This window comes from Balaenoptera borealis, assembly GCF_965194805.1.
Source record: "Balaenoptera borealis genome assembly, chromosome: 3".
Taxonomy (NCBI): domain Eukaryota; kingdom Metazoa; phylum Chordata; class Mammalia; order Artiodactyla; family Balaenopteridae; genus Balaenoptera; species Balaenoptera borealis.
In genome coordinates, this window is record NC_138866.1 from 73,206,425 (window position 1) to 73,223,636 (window position 17,212).

Sequence of the window (17,212 nt, forward strand, 5' to 3'; positions counted from 1 at the left end):
TCAGGATTTTAATAGATACTGCAAAGAGGTAAAAGGAAAGTGGGAAAAGTTTTATAAAATAATTTCAAATAGAATAGCATGTCAATTCAGAGGAGGGAGAGAGTGTTTTTAGTTGGAGTGGTCTGGAAAAGCTTCATGAGAGAGGGACATTTAAGACAAAGCTTGGACAATGGGCGACATTAGTCAAAGGGAATAAAGAGCTAAGGCATGGAGTCAGGAGGTGGTGAATATTTGTGCAGATCCCTGTTGTATCTCTGCAAAGGAGCCCATACTCCACCACCTGTGTTTTTATGCACGCATGTCTTGAATATGTCAAGAACATACAGACATTTTTGTATTACTTTTTCCAGGCATTTTGAAGATATATTTTTTAATCATAATAGCTACAAGTGGAGCACCTACTATTTGCTAGGGATATCTATATCGATTCTGATTTTCACCGCAATGAACAAAGTTGATATTGTTATTCCCATTTTAGGAATGAGGAAAAACCTCAGACAGGTTAAATAGCAGCTCATAAGTGCACTGATATTCAAATCCATGGCCAACAAGTTAAAGGACAAAACAAAGCAAAACCAGAGCAGAAAACATCACAGATTATCACTCATGTTTAGGGTGTTTGGAGCAGGTGCTGTCCCTTCTGCGACCATGTCACCTGGGATTCCTTTACCTTTTCTTTTTTTAAATATTTATTTATTTAATTTATTTATTTTCTTTATTTTTTTGGCTGTGTCAGGTCAACTGCAACTAAGGTTGCAGCACGCGGGATCTTCATTGAGGCATGCGGGATCTTTTGTTGCTGCGCGTGGTCTCTTCATTGCAGCACTCGGGCTTCTCTCTAGCTGTGGTGCGTGGGCTCCAGGGCGCGTGGGCTCTGTAGTTTGTGGCACGCGGGCTCTCTCGTTGAGGTGCGTGAGCTCAATAGTTGTGGCGCAGGCTTAGTTGCCCCGCGGCATGTGGGATCTTAGTTCCCTGACCAGGGATCGAACCCACATCCCTTGCATTGGAAGGCAGATTCTTTACTACTGGACCACCAGGGAAGTCCTCCTTTACCTTTTTTTAAAAAAAATTTTTTTAGAGTTTGGTCTAGGAGAGAAACTATCTTGTCTTTTTTTTTGGCTTCACTGCGTGGCGTGTGGGATCTTAGTTCCCCAACTAGGGATCGAACCCATGCCCCTTGCGGTGGAAGCGTGGAGTCCTAACCACTGGAATGCCAGGGAATTCCTGGAAAGAATCGTTTTTTAAAAAAAATTTTATCGAAGTATAGTTGACTTACAATGTCGTGTTAGTTTCAGCCTCTTTATCCTCTTTGTGTGCATCAGCTGAATTCCAGTGTGCGTGGCCCTTGGCCAATGACTGTTGGGGACGGGGATGTACACACTCCAGCTCTATTGCCCTCTCATTGGGATGATTTTGACTGCAAGTCATTGTGACCCACAGTGCCCCCCAAGCCCTCTGTGGGAATGAGTCAGAATTATCCTCTGTGTGACTTGGCTTGATATAGCACGGTTACTCGGCCCCTTCCTGGGCCAACTTCCTCATTCCTCTCTTTCCCCTAGAAATATTTCCTAATAAATTACTTTCACATGCATCTTCCTCTAAGGCAGTACTGTTTCAAGAAACTTTTGTTTCAGTTATGTGGAGGGGTGTGTGTGTGTGTGTGTATGTGTGTGTGTGTCTGTCTCTCTGTGTGTCTGTGTACTGGGTTGCCATATAACATGCATTTCTTACTATGAAGCTAAAAAGTTTGAAAGCCACTGTCCTTTACCACATTAAACTGTCTTTCTATTTGTGTATGGTTCATAGACCTGGAAAGTCTCCCGGACGCCCCAGGATCCGAACTACAGATCAGATTCCAGGTCTTATTGCCTGTTTGAGCACAGCGACTTAAAATATACTGGATAAAAAATATCTTAGTCATGTGTCTAGAGAATGCCATCAACTTTGACACAACTGGCTAAGCTGTTCTTTGAACTTCTTTGGGCAGTCAAGCCTGCCAATTAGCTTTCAAAGTCCAGATTTCCCTTTGCTAAGGTTGATAAATGTGGTATAAAGGTCATGATGGTTGATTATTAATTTTTTGTGGGCTAGCAGAAGCAGGAAGACCAAGTTTGTCTTGTAGCAGAGCCAGATGGTGTGCCTGAGCACGTGGCAGGGCTGCCATCCCAGAACTCTGGCCCTAGGCTTGGCTTAGATGGGGAGAGTGGGGTGTTCAGAATTGCTCTGCATTTACCCCCAAAGACTGCAGTTAAAAAGGAAAGAGAGCACATCACACACTCACTAGCAACCAATGAGACCTAGCTAAGAGGTCAGGCAAGTCTCTGTCGGTCAGATCTGCAGGAATCCTGGGGCAGGCCTGGCTGCAGGAATCCACTGGAGGCCATGAGTGGAAGGCAGAGAGCACCAATACCCAAAGTACGGTGGCGATGAGTTCTGGAAGGCAGTGCAGGGGAGAGGGCAAGACACCCATCTTCCCAGGAAAACCTTGCAAGCCCTGCCATCATCGTGTCAGCTGAAGATCCTTATTTGTCAGTACCTATGATGTAAGATTGGTTCCATATTTAGAAAACAACAAAAATATGTTGAAAACCCAATGGCATGATTAAGGAAAAAGGAGGCGACCTCAGCTTATCAAGTTTAGGATGAAGACTGCTGTGAGTTAAGAATTCATAGGGTCTCTAGTATTGTCCCAGGGAAGAGCCATGCTTTCTGGTCGATGTGACATTCTGGTTACCCCAAAGGTGTGCTGCAGTGTGGGGAGTGGTTGCTCGTCAGCACGGTCAAGGTCTGGTTGGAGGACCCTCAGATCTCTCCTGATTCCACACTCACTCCTCTGCCTTCTGATTATTACTCCAGGTAGGAGGTACGGATCATGGACAACTTCTTCTCATCACTGGAAGGGCCTGTTCCCTACCCAGACTGAGTCCACTGGCTTTTGAGACTAAATCAATTTCATGTGTGTTTGGGGTATGAGAGTCAGTACCACATCCCCCCGAGGTGTTGACTCTCCAAGTTCCTGGCTGACCAGTCTGAGAGCCACGTGGGGCTCAGGACCCTGTGGGACTTAGCCTAAAGTGGGCAGTCAGATCTCACAGGCTCCAAGACCATGGAGGAGTGCCAGCTCCTGCCTCATCCTGAGGCTGAGCTGAGACCCCGGGGTTAGGCAGTACATGCTGATCCCTGACTAGGAGTAGCAAACCTGGACTGTTGGTGAGACTCTGAAGTCCAGCACGAAAGGGGTGTTCACATGGGGATGGGTGAGAGAGACCTGTGACTCTTGGTAGCAGAGCAGGCGTGGAAGGAAGATGGGGTGGGGTGGGGGTCAGTTTTGTCCTCAGTTTCTGTCTGGCCTGCCATTCCTAGAAAGTTAGGTGAGAAAGAAGTCTCTGGGCTCTGTCTCCAGGGGAAGCTCTGCTCAATTTCAGTGGTGACGAACTTCTCCCTTGTTCAGGCTTCTCTGTCAGATGTCCAGGGTGGGATGGGTGGCTCCTATGAGGCCCAGTACGGGGTGATGTGGGGAGATCCTTGTGTCGTAGCACACAGGTAGTCAATGTTTTATTTATTTATTTAGGGCTGTGTTGGGTCTTCGTTGCTACGCGTGGGCTTTCTCTGGTTGCGGTGAGCGGGCGCTACTCTTCATTGCGGTGCGTGGGCTTCTCACTGTGGTGGCTTCTCTTGTTGCGGAGCACAGGCTCTAGGTGCACAGGCTTCAGTAGTTGCAGCACACGGGCTCAGTAGTTGCGGCATGCGATCTCTACAGTGCAGGCTCAGTAGTTGTGGCTCACGGGCTTTAGAGTGTAGGCTCAGTAGTTGTGGCGCATGGGCTTGGTTGCTCCACAGCATGTGGGATCTTCCCGGACCAGGGCTTGAACCCGTGTCCCCTGCGTTGACAGGTGGATTCTTAACCACTGCGCCACCAGGGAAGTCCCATATTCAATGTTTTAAACCTTATCATATTCATCCAGTACTTTCGAATAAACCTTACACTGTAATTGTTGCAAGGATACACCATTTTTTTTTTTCCACCAAAGCAGATTCTAATTAATCAACAGTATGCTGACGAAGCACCTGTAGGAGAAGCACTGGGCTGAACACTGTAGTAGATTAAAGATTTACAGCATAAACTTAGTCCTTGCACTCAAGGAATTTACAATCTAGCTGCAGAGATCGGACATGTCAGTGAAACACCTAGAAAACAACAGTTTAAAAAAGTACTCAGCTAAGTGTTATTTGCATCTCCTTTCCACCCTTTCCACTGCATCTGCCCCATGGGGAGGCTCTCCCTTGCCCCAGGTGGTGGAACCCTGGAGACAGTGGACAGATAATAAGCATCTTCCCTCCGTGCCCCACCCCCTCCTCATGCTGTGGGACTTAGTCCCCTATCTTCCCATTGGGCTTAGCACCCATGGCTGAGAGTAGGGTTTTGTGTGGAGATAATTCCAGAAAATGGACCCTGCAAAGGGGATCCTGCCCAGATGAAAATAAGTTTAATTCTTCGATCATCTTCTGTTAAAATTGGATGGGTTAGGTTAGTTGAATGGTCAGAGGGACAATAAAAGGCCATCAGGAGACCCAGGTGTGGACTTCCTGGGGGCTCCTCTGGTTGTTTTGCCATGTTCTCTCACTATGCTTTAATACCCATATTCTTAAAATAAACATCCCCTCTCCCCCACTTGTGCTAATGCTTGTGGGTAGAACCATTTTTTTTTTTTGGCCACACCCCGCGGCTTGTGGGATCTTAGTTCCCATCGAGGGATCCAACCCGGGGCCCCAGCAGTGAGAGTGCCGAGTCCTAACCACTGGGAAGCCAGGGAATTCCCCTGGGTGGAATCATTCGTGTATGATCCTTTGAATCAGACAGGTTCAAGAGAGTGACCAAAGCATTACTGGGACCAGCTTCTGCTGTTGGGCCAGGCTTTCTCAACAAGGGTTCCAGGAGAGAATGAAAGTTTGTAGAATATTATGAGAGTGACTATTTTCTCAATTCTCCCAAGGACGGTACATAGCTGGTACCATACCGGAAGCATAAGAGATAAAAGTTAATTCATTACATATAATAGATGCCTTAGGGCTTAGTTCTCTCATGGAACCCAGATTGAGAAGGGCTGCTCCAGGCCCACGTGCCAGGGTCTCAAGCAACACCTGAGCTCCCTCCTTTTCTTGACCTGCCTTGGTTGCCACAACTGACCCATAATGGCTTCTTGAGTCATGAGTTTTGATGATGTAGACTAAGTATAATTGGAGTTCGAAGTAGAGACCAGAGACCTGTGGGTGGTAGTATGCTGAGTTACAACGTTTTTAGATGTGCTAAGTTCCAGTATTGACCTACAGTAGGCAGTGAGCTGGGAGGGGGGAGCAGATCCTCAAACTTTGCTCTCTCCCTCCTTCCACACTGGGAGCTCCCGCAAGGCAGGGTGGCTCTGAATGGCCGTGCATTTGAGTCATGATTTTCCTCTATAGTATGGAATTGGAAAGCCTCCATTTAAAAAACACACTTTAGATCTGGTAAACAGTGATTTAAGTGGCAAAAGTGAAGAGAGTATGCCTCTCCCATCTGATACATAAATCCAGAGCTTTTATGATTTGGCAACAGGAGTCAAGGTGTTGAGTAAATCTGGAATTCTTCAGGATAGAGGGGTAGATGGAGAGGATAAAAGTGCCCTGAGCTCACCAAGGCACGAGTAGAAACCTGTTGGGACAAAAGAGCACAGCTGGCTGGCCCGCCCGCTGGGGGCAGCGCTAGGGTGGGAGGAGGCCTGGGAAATACTGGAATGTTGGAGCTTAAATCTTTGGGAAGGCATTTTCTCTGAATCAGTCTTGGCCTGGACATTGCCTGACTCCTGTGCTTTGGAGGTTGCCAGGGGGACAATACATTCCTCCAAGATTCTGGTTTCTCCCCTGCCTGGACCAGGCAGAGCCTAATTTTCTTGGACCCCTGAAGGCTGCCGGAATAACTCCGTCTCTGCTTCTCTGCCACTACTGTGCACTGAATCCTGCTTGAAACCCCTGACTTTCTTCTTTCGCTAGGGACCCTTTCTTTCTCCCCTGCTGGATCCAGGAAGGGTGAGAGGTAGCATTAAAACTTGCTGTGCTGCAGCCCCAGCTCATGGGGCTCTGTCTTTGTGTAAAGACCCATTGATTTAGGGTTTCTAGTGTCACCTATAGAACTATTCTTATTCTAGGTTAGGTCTCTCTGCTGTATGTTCTTATAGACTTCTCTTTTGAAATACTTATCATGCTACTGATGGTTGGTTTAACATTTGTTTTCCCTGACAGACTATGAGCTCCACGAGATCTGGAATGGAGCCTGTCTTGCCCACTGAGATATCCTTATTACCAAGTACAACAAAATCATCCTGGGCATTTCAAAGAGGGAATTTAAAACAGGGAATTGACTACACAGGAAGTGCACAGAGGTGAGAAGCTGAATGCTACTACCACGAGGGCTCGAAGGACACAGGAGAGGGATGGTGTCACCAGAATCAGAGGCTGAGGCTGTCCCATGGCTGGGACTGGCAAGGCCCCTGGAGGGAAGGGCTGTCTGATGGGGAGCTGGAACCACTATAGGAAAATAATGCTCAACACAGAGAGAGAGGGCCAGCAAAAAGAATCTGGCTTCTCCTTACTTCTCAACCTCCAGTCTCTTGCCAGTGCCTCCCACTGGCCATTCCTGCTGGAAGATAGTTGGCAAGGATAAACAGGAAACTGTTTTTAGTAGAAGGACAGGGAAGAGATCCGAGAGCAAACAGGCAATGACTGGTACAGTATGAACTAATAAGTATTTGTGGTTTGCATGAATGAATAGGCATAGAGACATGCATTAAACATTGGCTGAACAATAAAGTTGTCACAACCCTCCCATTCTCAGCCTGTCAAAATAATTCCATCCCTCACTTTTCTGCTACTAGTTGCCACAGATACCTTCTTGAGACGTGAGTTTGGACAATGTAAATGAAGTGTAATTGAAGTTCAAAGGAGAGACAAGAGCCCTGAGGCTGGCAACTTCATTCTGAAGCACTTGAATTTAAGTGTTTCTCTTCTGCTGGGAGTAGCCAAAATACTAGTAAATATGTAGGCCATTTAACATTACCCAGTTTGAAATCCAGCCTAGTTTTCTTGAGCCTCAGATCTAACAGCTGCAGGGATAGTGTGCCTCAAAATGACTCGAGGCACCATTTGCAAGGCAAAGACCTAGGGTTTCAGGTCACTGGTGCCTTTTTGGATGCAGAGGAGGCTGCAGTTCCACAGTGTGTCCACGAGAGGGCCGCAGGGCCTCCCCTCGCAGAGTCCAGACTGAGCTGAGACTTGGTGCCGCATCCATGCCTTGGCTGCCTGTGGTGTCTACTCTTAGGTGCCTCACGTATTGGAGTACATCTGGGGATGCAGAGGCTGCCCTGATTCCAGAGGGAGGAATTTCCTTTTCACTTCCCTTATTTTCCCTTTCACTGGTTCATTTTATGTTTAATAACAGTTGATTTGAAAAATGTACAGGTGGGGAAATCGAAGTAGGCCTGTGGTGTGTGTGTGTGTGTGTGTGTGCGCGCGCACATGCGCACAGACCCATATGTACATTTTGAAGGTGGGGTATCAGGAAGTGGGGATAATTCTGGTTACCAATTCATGCTTGAACCTGCAGCTTAAGTATTATTTAATGTAGAAATTCAGAACTGGAAAAAGACCTTGGAAATAATTTAGCACCCCCCTCATTTATAGCTAAAGAAACCAACCAGCCTTTGCTGCTTGCAAGATGCCTGGAAGATTCAGAATGCAGTTAATAAGTAGAGTTATTAAGGGGTTCGTGGTAAGATTTTATTTCAATATTCCATCCTTGCTCCCCCTTTCTTGGGCCCAGCCTGAGCCTTGACAGCAGCACCAAAGCACAAAAAGGCATCTTCCAGTTTTCTATTAAAAATGCTTGGCTCTCTGGTTTTATTCCCATCTTTCGCCTGTGGGGTCTTTCCAGACTCTATTAAACCAGAGGATAGAAAGATCTGACACGGTAGGAAAATTATCCATGAAGACGGTGGAACGAGTAGAAACCCAGTCAAACTCCTAATCACAAATTCTATTGAAATCAATCAGAAATTTTACTAAAGAATTTTCAGTAGCAGAGCAGACATCAGTCACTAAGGTAACTTAAGGGAGAATGCAGTAAACTGGGAAAATTAAAGTGGACTCCCTGAAAAAGTTTCATTACTCCAAAAAGACCAACGAGTGTACAGAAAACTTCTTAAAAATTAATTCTGTAAAAGAGCAACTGTAGGGAACCACGCAGAGAATTCAGAAACTGGTTGGAGCCTTTTTTCAAAGAAATGAAATGGACTCTACATCCTCTCAAGTGAGTGAAGGTCAGACTGAAAAAGAATGAAGGTAAAGATCATTGCAAAAGACAGACTGAAAATATTGTTTCAGCTGCACACAGCAGAAATGGCACTTAAATAAAAAGAAAACCTGAGCAATATAACCAGAATTTTAAGAAACTGAGAAATGAAACATTTCGGGAAAGCAGATCTGGGGAGTAGAGTTCAGCATTGCAATTTCTGAATAGTTAGGCTTCCTGAATAAGCAATCAAAATCAAAGGCACGCAATCAATAATTAAAGATGCAATAATACATTTTCCCAGAACCAGTAAGAGATTGGATCTGAAATAGAGGAGTCATATGGTCTAATAGAACACGTATGAACATTTGAAGAGTGACTTCAACTTACAAGACAGTTCTCCTGTTGCAATGACCATATGGTTTTTTTGTTTTGTTTTGTTTTGTTTTTTTAAATTTTTAAATTTATTATTTATTTATTATTTTTATTTTTGGCTGTGTTGGGTCTTTGTTTCTGTGTGAGGGCTTTCTCCAGTTGCGGCGAGTGGGGGCCACTCTTCATCGCGGTGCGCGGGCCTCTCACTATCGCGGCCTCTCTCTTGTTGCGGAGCACAGGCTCCAGACGCTCAGGCTCAGTAGTTGTGGCTCACGGGCCCAGTTGCTCCGCGGCATGTGGGATCTTCCCAGACCAGGGCTCGAACCCGTGTCCCCTGCATTGGCAGGCAGATTCTCAACCACTGCGCCACCAGGGAAGCCCGACCATATGGTTTTTATCCTTCATTTTGTTAATCACACTCATACATCTTTTCTTTTGATCTTCACAACAACTGTGTGAGGTGGACAGATACTATTAATCTCTCTTTTTACTGATAGAAAATAACCTCCGAGTGGCTAAATGATTTGCTCGAGGGATAGAACTAGTAAGTGAAGAGCCCTAGGTCAGGTCCGGGTCTTGCTCTCCAAAGTGTGAGGGTCTTATACACATTTTAAACAATAAGGAAACCACATCTGCGATAACAAACAAAAAGAGAAGAGTGCTTTTAAAAGTATGAAAATTAGAAAGACTATTGCCTTTTCTAGTAACAAAAAAAGAGCTTGGTGGATATGGAACGTTAGCACCAAGAATGAGAAAGAGAGAGAGAGAGAAAGAGAGAGAGAGAGAGATTGTTCGTTCTTGACCTTGCCAAACTGCCCTTCATATGGGATGCAACAGAGACTTGTAAGCTCTTCAAGGTCTTAGAAATCTAACCAGTCACTCACCTTATTCCAATTGGCTCTAGGGACTGCTTCTAACGGAAGTCTGCATTAAACACAGAAACCTAAGCAGACATGGTGGCAATTGATGCACCTACATTGACACATCATCGCCTAGAACCAAAAACTACTCTAAAAAAAATAAAATCTATTAATTATCCCCCCACCTGCAACTGTAGACTTGTGTATGTTGTGTAAGGAGGTATGTGCAACTGCGTACTGCTGTGTTTTGTGGAGACAAGCAGCGCTGTCTGGAGCGTGACTCTGACCCTGGGCCCCTCTCTCTAAGTTGCCTGGCAGTGAGCCAGCTCTCAATGTCCCACAGGACTCGAAGTCTCCAAGGTCTGGAAACTGCCGAGGCATTCCAGTGAATCCCCCTAGACAGTGGGCACCTAAGATAAGAACTGCTTGGTGTACGTAAATAAAATGTCTCATCCCCAGGTGAGGCCACTTTCATACACATCTCATAAAACAGAAGCGTCCCAGGGGTGCGTCCGAGCCCTCTGCGGCTCTTCTCCATGGCACTTGCCTTTCACTTGCCCCGGCACACCTCTCCACAGAACACGGGGACGCAGGGACCTGGCCCCGCTGACCCTACTCCCGTGAGTCCCACCTGCATCAGGGGACACTGGTGGGTGTCCATCCTGGGCCCTTTACAGAACAGCTGTGCTGTCTTAGTTCAGATCCTGAGGAAATACATGATTTCTGTAGATAAAGGGACAAACTCTCTCCTGTGACTCGCGGTGTGGAAGTCCATTTCAGCTAGCAGAGGAGAATTTACTGTTTCATCTCATAACACATGTATTTTAATTATTCCCACTACCAAACTGAACAAAGCCCTAGAGTTAAATTTAAAGTAGAACGAGGATTTTCTGAAGACCCTGTATAATAAGTGAAGTGAAATATTAAGTGAAGTGAGTCACACAGAGAAAGACAAATATCGTATGATATCACTTACATGTGGAATCTAAAAAAACAATATAAATGAACTTATTTAAAAAACAGAAATAGACTTGCAGACGTATAAAACAAACTTATGGTTACCAAAGGGGATAGCGGGGGTCGGGGGGGGAGATAAATTAGGAGTTTGGGATTAACATATACACACTACTGTATATAAACTAGATAAACAACAAGGATCTACTGTATAGCACAGGGAACTATATTCGATATGTTGTAATAACCTATAGTGGAAAAGAATCTGAAAAAGAATATATATATATATACATAATATATAAATACATATATATAACTGAATCTTTTGCTGTACACCAGAAACTAACACAACATTGTAAATTAACTATACTTAAATTAAAAAATGGTTAAAAAATAAAGTAGCTCAAGGATTTTCTGAAGACCTGTATAATAAGTTCCAGCCATATCGCCCCATTCACAGAATCTGAATGACAGCTAATTACTTTTCTTACTATTTTCAATGGGAAAAATTTTTTAGATCTCTTTCTCCTCAGGTCTCCTGAATAATGGGGGTGTATTTTCTCTTTAATGGCATGGAGAGGGCCCCTCTGCTGCTGACTTTATTGATCGGGTTTGAGCTAATGGTAGTGGTTTGTTTGAAGTAGATTTTTGTATGTGTTTGTTTGAGGTAAAATTCACGCCAAGAGACAGGTGAAATAGTCCTCTGGGTTCTCGCTGTGACCAAGAAGGTTTTATCTTTTTTTATTCTCCTTTCTTTCCTTTGGGAATGAAAATAACACTTAAAAATCTTAGATGGCTTTGTAGTTGGTCCAATTATTGGAGTTCAAACAAATCTCATCAATGACATTACTGGGTTTAATATGACTACATTTATATGATGACAAGGACCAGTTGTATTTAAAAAACATTTATTTTTGATGAAAACATAAATACTTTTTAAAGCACTCTGACTTTCTTTTTTCTGGTAACTGCTACCTGAAAATATCTCTGAATACTGTCCATAAGGGAAAATATTTTGAAAAAAGTGAAAAATTATGTGAGAAGGTATAGAAATCACATGCAAATAAAAAAGAGCCAAAATATATAACCAGTATGTGTGTGTGTATGTTTGTGTATCTATATATAGATACACACACATATAACTATATGTATATATAATATGCCATATACTTTCTTCCTTCTGCTCTGCAATAGAGAATATTATTCTTGTCTTGTATACTCAGGAACACAATTAGTAATGACATATTTCTAATGATCCCCTAGAAATCTTGATAAGGTTGACTAAGGGTAGGAACCTGTGATTAAGCTTTGTCTTGGTGGCATGAAATAAAGAAGGTGGCACAGGAAGCTGAGGGCAGGATCCACTGTCTCTTTCTCTACCCTGTGATTCTATGCGGTTCTTGCAAAGCCACCCTTTGGCTGATGACAGTAGTTACAAGGATGTTGAACCTGGAGATGAATCAGAATGAGGCCTAGAGACTTAAATCTCAAGAGCTCTGCACCCAGTAGAACAAGGAGGAAAATGCCAGTCAACCCTTTCTTTTTCTTTTTTCAACTTCCCCACATTAAAAAAAATTATTTTTTAAGTGTTTTTCTGGGAGGAATGATTAGAATGTCCAGGGTGGAAATGGGGAGAGAAAAGTGGTAAAAAAGGCATTTACTATAAAGGGAGATGCAGAAAAAAAAAAAAAATGGAATTGCTCTGTGGCTGGTGGAGTTCTTCCAGCTCTATCTATGATAAAGACAATGGACAATTGGGGATTTTCCTTCCGGACAATTATTACTACGCTACTACTGTGATCAGAAGCATTGCCGCTGTGGATGCCTTTGAAGAGAGTTATTATTGAGAATCATTTATAATGGGATTTTACTTCTAGTTATGGAAAACTTGATAACCAAATTTATAATACAAATGATTAAAAAGGCCAAAAAAATCTTTAATGGCAGAATTGTTAAATGATATATTAATCATAAATACCAGTATCTTTCTAACTCATGTGCCTTGCTTGGGCATATTGAATGTGTAACCTGTGATCTATCTGGACTGAAATAGGCCGTGTTAAGACAGCATTCTGGAAGAGACTTTTTTCTCCTGCCCACTACTAACCTGAAGTTTTACTGTAGTCATTTCTAGAAGATATTCAACAAAATTTCTTAGATTGATTGCAAGCATAGTTCAACATTTATTAATCTGTTAGCAGGGAAACTAAGGAGTGTGCTGGTCCAGAAAGGGTATGAAAATGGAGGGTTTTAGAGTTGGCAAACAATGCTTATGTAAGCAGCTAGTTTAAAGAACTATGAAAGGTTGCAGTTTCATTTCAAAGGTCACCAAAATATCTAGTCTGCATTGTTTGTTGGAAAGGAAGCCCACATAGGATGGCCTGAGATGACAGGCGTGCAGACTCCCAGGCCCGGTGAAAGTAACACATCTCAGAAGCAAATGACAAGGGGCTGCAGTATGGCCAGTAATGGAAAAGCAAGATTTCACCCCCAAGTTACATTAGGGCTAATAACCAGCAAGCATGAATGGCACTGAGCCTCCAGGGGGCCACCAGGTAACCAGGTTTGAAGTTTGAGCTGCCCGAAGCCAGTGGTTTTTCTCAAATGCAGACAAATATGTCCATTTCTTAATTTTGGGACACTTTTTTTTTTTTAAACTCCTTTTGACAAAAGGCTTTGTGACTTGAAACTGATTGAGAATGACTAAAACAAAATAGCTTGGATTCTGTTTCAACCCGCACTGGTCTGACACCACCTGGTGTACTGCAATCCAATTCTGATACTAACCCCCTGGAGTTACTGCAGACCACACCAGGTGGGAACCCAGTCCTCCAGAAGACTGCCCCCACTTCAGATGCCAGGCATACTTCGGGGGTTCCCAGGTCACCCACACTTTTGACCAACAGGCTACAAATCCAGGAGGTTCCCATGGCCCCCTCAGTTTTGTTAGTTCTCTGGAATGACTCATGGAACTCAGGAAAGCACTATCTGATTACAATTTTATTATAAAGGATACGGATCAGGACCAGCCAAATGAAGAGACACATGGGGCAAGGTCTGGGAGGCCCCCGAACGTAGAGTTTCCCTGCCGTCTCCAGGGCAATCAGGACAGGTCACCCTCCTGGCACATTGATGTGTTCACCAACCAGGACGCTCCCCTGAGCTTCAGTGTTCAGCTTTTATTGGGGCTTCATTACATAGATGTGACTGATTAAATCGTTGACCAGGTGACTGAATGCAGTCGCCAGTCCTGCTCCCCACCTGGGGAGTAGGGCTGGGCTGGTCGCACATCATTTAAAGACCTAACCTTCTAATCGGGTGGTTGGTCTTTCGGGTGACCAGCCCCCATCCTGGAGACCCCCTGAGTCAGTTAGGAGACCCCCTGAGTATCTTACTAATATAAACTCAGATATGGTCCAGGGGCTCAGGAATAACAATATCACTTGGGGAATTCCAAGAGTTTTAGAAGCTCTGTGCCAGGAACCCGGGACAAAGACCAGACGAATCCTTCATTATACCATAGCATGGGAATATAGGTAAGGTAAACATGTTTTGACATAATGAACTTTAAATGTCATATAGGGGGTTCTGATACATTTCCCAAAATGGAACCAGCACGATCTTTTCAAGCCAATATCTAGTCATGTCAGCCCCTGCTTGAAACACTTCAGGGGCCTCTTAATGATCTTAGAATAAAGAGTAAAATCCTTAACCAGGTCTCTGAGGTCCTGTGTGCTCTGGCCCCTGTTCTTATGGCCAGCCTCGGCTACCACAACCCTCTCCCTTGCTCTTAGGACCTGGCATTTTAGTTTCTTGAATGTAGATTGATTGTTAGGTCTAATCATTCTGCTGGGAAGTTATAGGAAACAGACACAGAGAATTAAGTAAATTTTACCTGAGCACACACAGCTAGTTAGTAAAACAGTGGAATTAGAATACTGAACTCCTGGGCTTCCCTGGTGGCGCAGTGGTTAAGAATCCACCTGCCAATGCAGGGGACACGGGTTCGAGCCCTGGTCCGGGAAGATCCCACATGCCGCGGAGCAACTAAGCCCGTGCGCCACAACTACTGAGCCTGCGCTCTAGATCCTGCGAGCCACAACTACTGAAGCCTGTGTGCCTACACCCTGTGCTCCGCAACAAGAGAAGCCACTGCAATGAGAAGCCCGTGTACTGCAACTAGAGAAAGCCCACGCGCAGCAACAAAGACCCAACGCAGCCATAAATAAAATAAGTTAATTAAAAAAAAAAAAAGAAGCTTTAAGAATACCAAACTCCTGACCTCATATTTAATGGTCCTTTCTAGTCTACCCCTGAATTGGCTCACATTTGTGAGCAAATGAGTAGAAAATTGTGTTGACTATCTCTCTACCTAACAAAGTGTGTGGAACCACAGCAAACATTTTCCTATTAGTTTCACCTCATTAGATTCTTGGACTGCAGGAATGGGAAGAAGCAATTAATAGCAATAAACTCAACTTTTCTTAACTGTAACCTTCAGAGGTTCTGAGCAAAGAGACAAAAACCCAACTCACCCGAAAGCTCCAATTAAAGGGAACTTGACTGCATACCCAGATGTTAAAATTGCTGCCAATCACCCCAAGTTTCCTCTTCAGCGTCCACTTTGTGAAAAGTGCCTGGTGAATTCATCCATATCAGACACTGATAGGTTCATACCTTCAGTTTTTATTAAAATCAATGCAAAAAAGACCTCGGTTTACCCACCTGCGATAAGAAAGGGTTCTAAAACTATCTTATTATGAATGACTTGTTTATGGACACCCAAGAGGTTCCATAAAAGATGAAATACAGATATAATTTAGGGAAGATGGGAGATGAAGTTTAGGGTTTTATGAGATTAAAAAAAAGGATGCAGAGAAAGTTTCCAGCTTTTCTAGTAGATCAGACGGATGACTGAGGTCTCGATCATCTTGATCTATCACCAGCAGTCCTCATGTTGAAATGAATAAAATAGAAATGATTAACCCAAAAATAGGCAGGTCATCTGACCAAGAGGAAGAATAACCATCTGCCGAGAGGACCTGTCCTACTGAATCTTCTGCATCTCCTCTAAGGTTTAAAGACATTTGTCTTTCTCATCAAGCTTCTCCAGTGTCCTTGCTCAAGCCTTCCTGCCATAGACACCTGCTTCCTTATTCCACATTCACACAAATCCACCAGTACCGTGTTTCATGACTTAGAAGAGTTTTTCCCTTTTTAATGAGGATGCACTCAGGATAAGATCTGCAACAGCAGCAGTTTTAGAATTAATCATTCTCCTTGTTTGTTTTTAAAGCCCAAGTTAATAACTCCTTCAAAATAAATCTCAAAACTGAGTAGACCAATTATAATCAAAATTCTGGTGCATAGCCTTGCACGTCACAAACCACTGCCTTCCCCAGGTGTGCTTCTGAATCATTATATATTGTTTTCTCAATCTGTTCGTGTCATTAATAGAGGCAGATGGAAAAGCAGCTTAGCTCTTTGCCCTTTTCCCCTGTTGGCTCCTGCATTAGTTGTCTTCTTTTTGCCCCTTCAGACCCACTTTCCACCCATCCACTCCCAGCCAGGGAGGCTGGTGCATATGGACATTATCAACATACTCTGATGCCTCCAGCTTCTGGTTGGGATCGGCTGGTGGAAAGCATCAGCAGGACATGGAGATGGAGGGCTCAGAGGAAGGTGCAGGTATTTACTACACCGGTTTGTGCCCTTCCAGTTCAAGAGGGATACCTGCATCCCACTTCCCATGGGTGGCCCTTTTCTTGTAGCTACTCTCTGGGTGCCCCAGAGCTCCCTTTCTGAGACTCTTCAAGCCAGAGGTGGTATCCATTGCAGTATCCATTGCTGGATACTGTAAAATTCAAAAATTCCAAATTCAAATACAAAAATTCTTCCAAACCGGGAGTTCTCCAGTGTATGATCTCCTCCAAAAGGGAGAGTCACACACGAAAAAGACAAATACTAGACCTGAATGTAGACTAGAGATAGCTAGTGGTTGAACCTTGGGTGTCTCTAGCAATGCCTTTAGGGCCCACAGGGTGGTTCTTAGTCTGTAAAGTGAGTGGGATAGGCCACATTTACAAAGTACTTTCCTTTATAGGAGGAGAAGGGGAGAAGGTCCTATTTGTCCCTCCTTGCTGCCCTGATGGGCAGGGTTTCCTCCACGTGGGACAGAGCCTGGGGGCTCTGGCTGTCTCTCCTACGCAAAGGATCAGGTAAGTGAGATGCGGGGGGCCTGGAGAGATGGGAGGGTTGTGCTTGTGTGGACACAGCTGAAGTTCCTTCCCTCGCCTGAAGGGGTCAGCAAAGGCCCAGGAAGGGTAGACACATCTTGCCTCCCAGGAGACAGAAAATTCCTGATAGGCCATCAGTTCCCAAGGGTTAGGCCCTAACTAGCCACTGTGTGATTTCTCTGCTTGGGTGTGGACCGATCCTCCCACAAGGCTCCCCTAACTGCATGGAGATGCTGGTGCTGGCCTTAGCTGTTGAAGAATGGGCATCTACGTGGGATACAGGAACGGGAGTGGGCCCGAGGGCCCAGATTGAGGGGGGGCACAAGGGTGTAGAATCCCCCAGCTCAGCCCTCTTGGACACTTTCCCTGGCTTGTCTGTGCCCTGTCCAAAGCCTGTAATCAAGCCATCAAAACTAATAGGATGATTTCCACATTAAATGAAATTGTGGATGAAGAATGGGGATGGA

General features: G+C 44.4%; 1 long non-coding RNA gene across 2 annotated transcripts in view; it reads left to right on the forward strand.

Annotated features, from left to right (window-relative positions):
- LOC309626027 overlaps window positions 1-17,212 on the forward strand; it is a 66,792-nt gene that overhangs the window by 10,786 nt on the left and 38,794 nt on the right. Inside the window, exons 3-5 of one of the 2 annotated variants that reach the window (XR_014242888.1) lie at window positions 737-6,416; window positions 16,049-16,197; window positions 16,613-16,727. This is a non-coding gene — a long non-coding RNA (uncharacterized lncRNA). The remainder of the gene's footprint in view (window positions 1-736; window positions 6,417-16,048; window positions 16,198-16,612; window positions 16,728-17,212) is intronic. The other variant, XR_014242889.1, reaches the window with a different exon arrangement.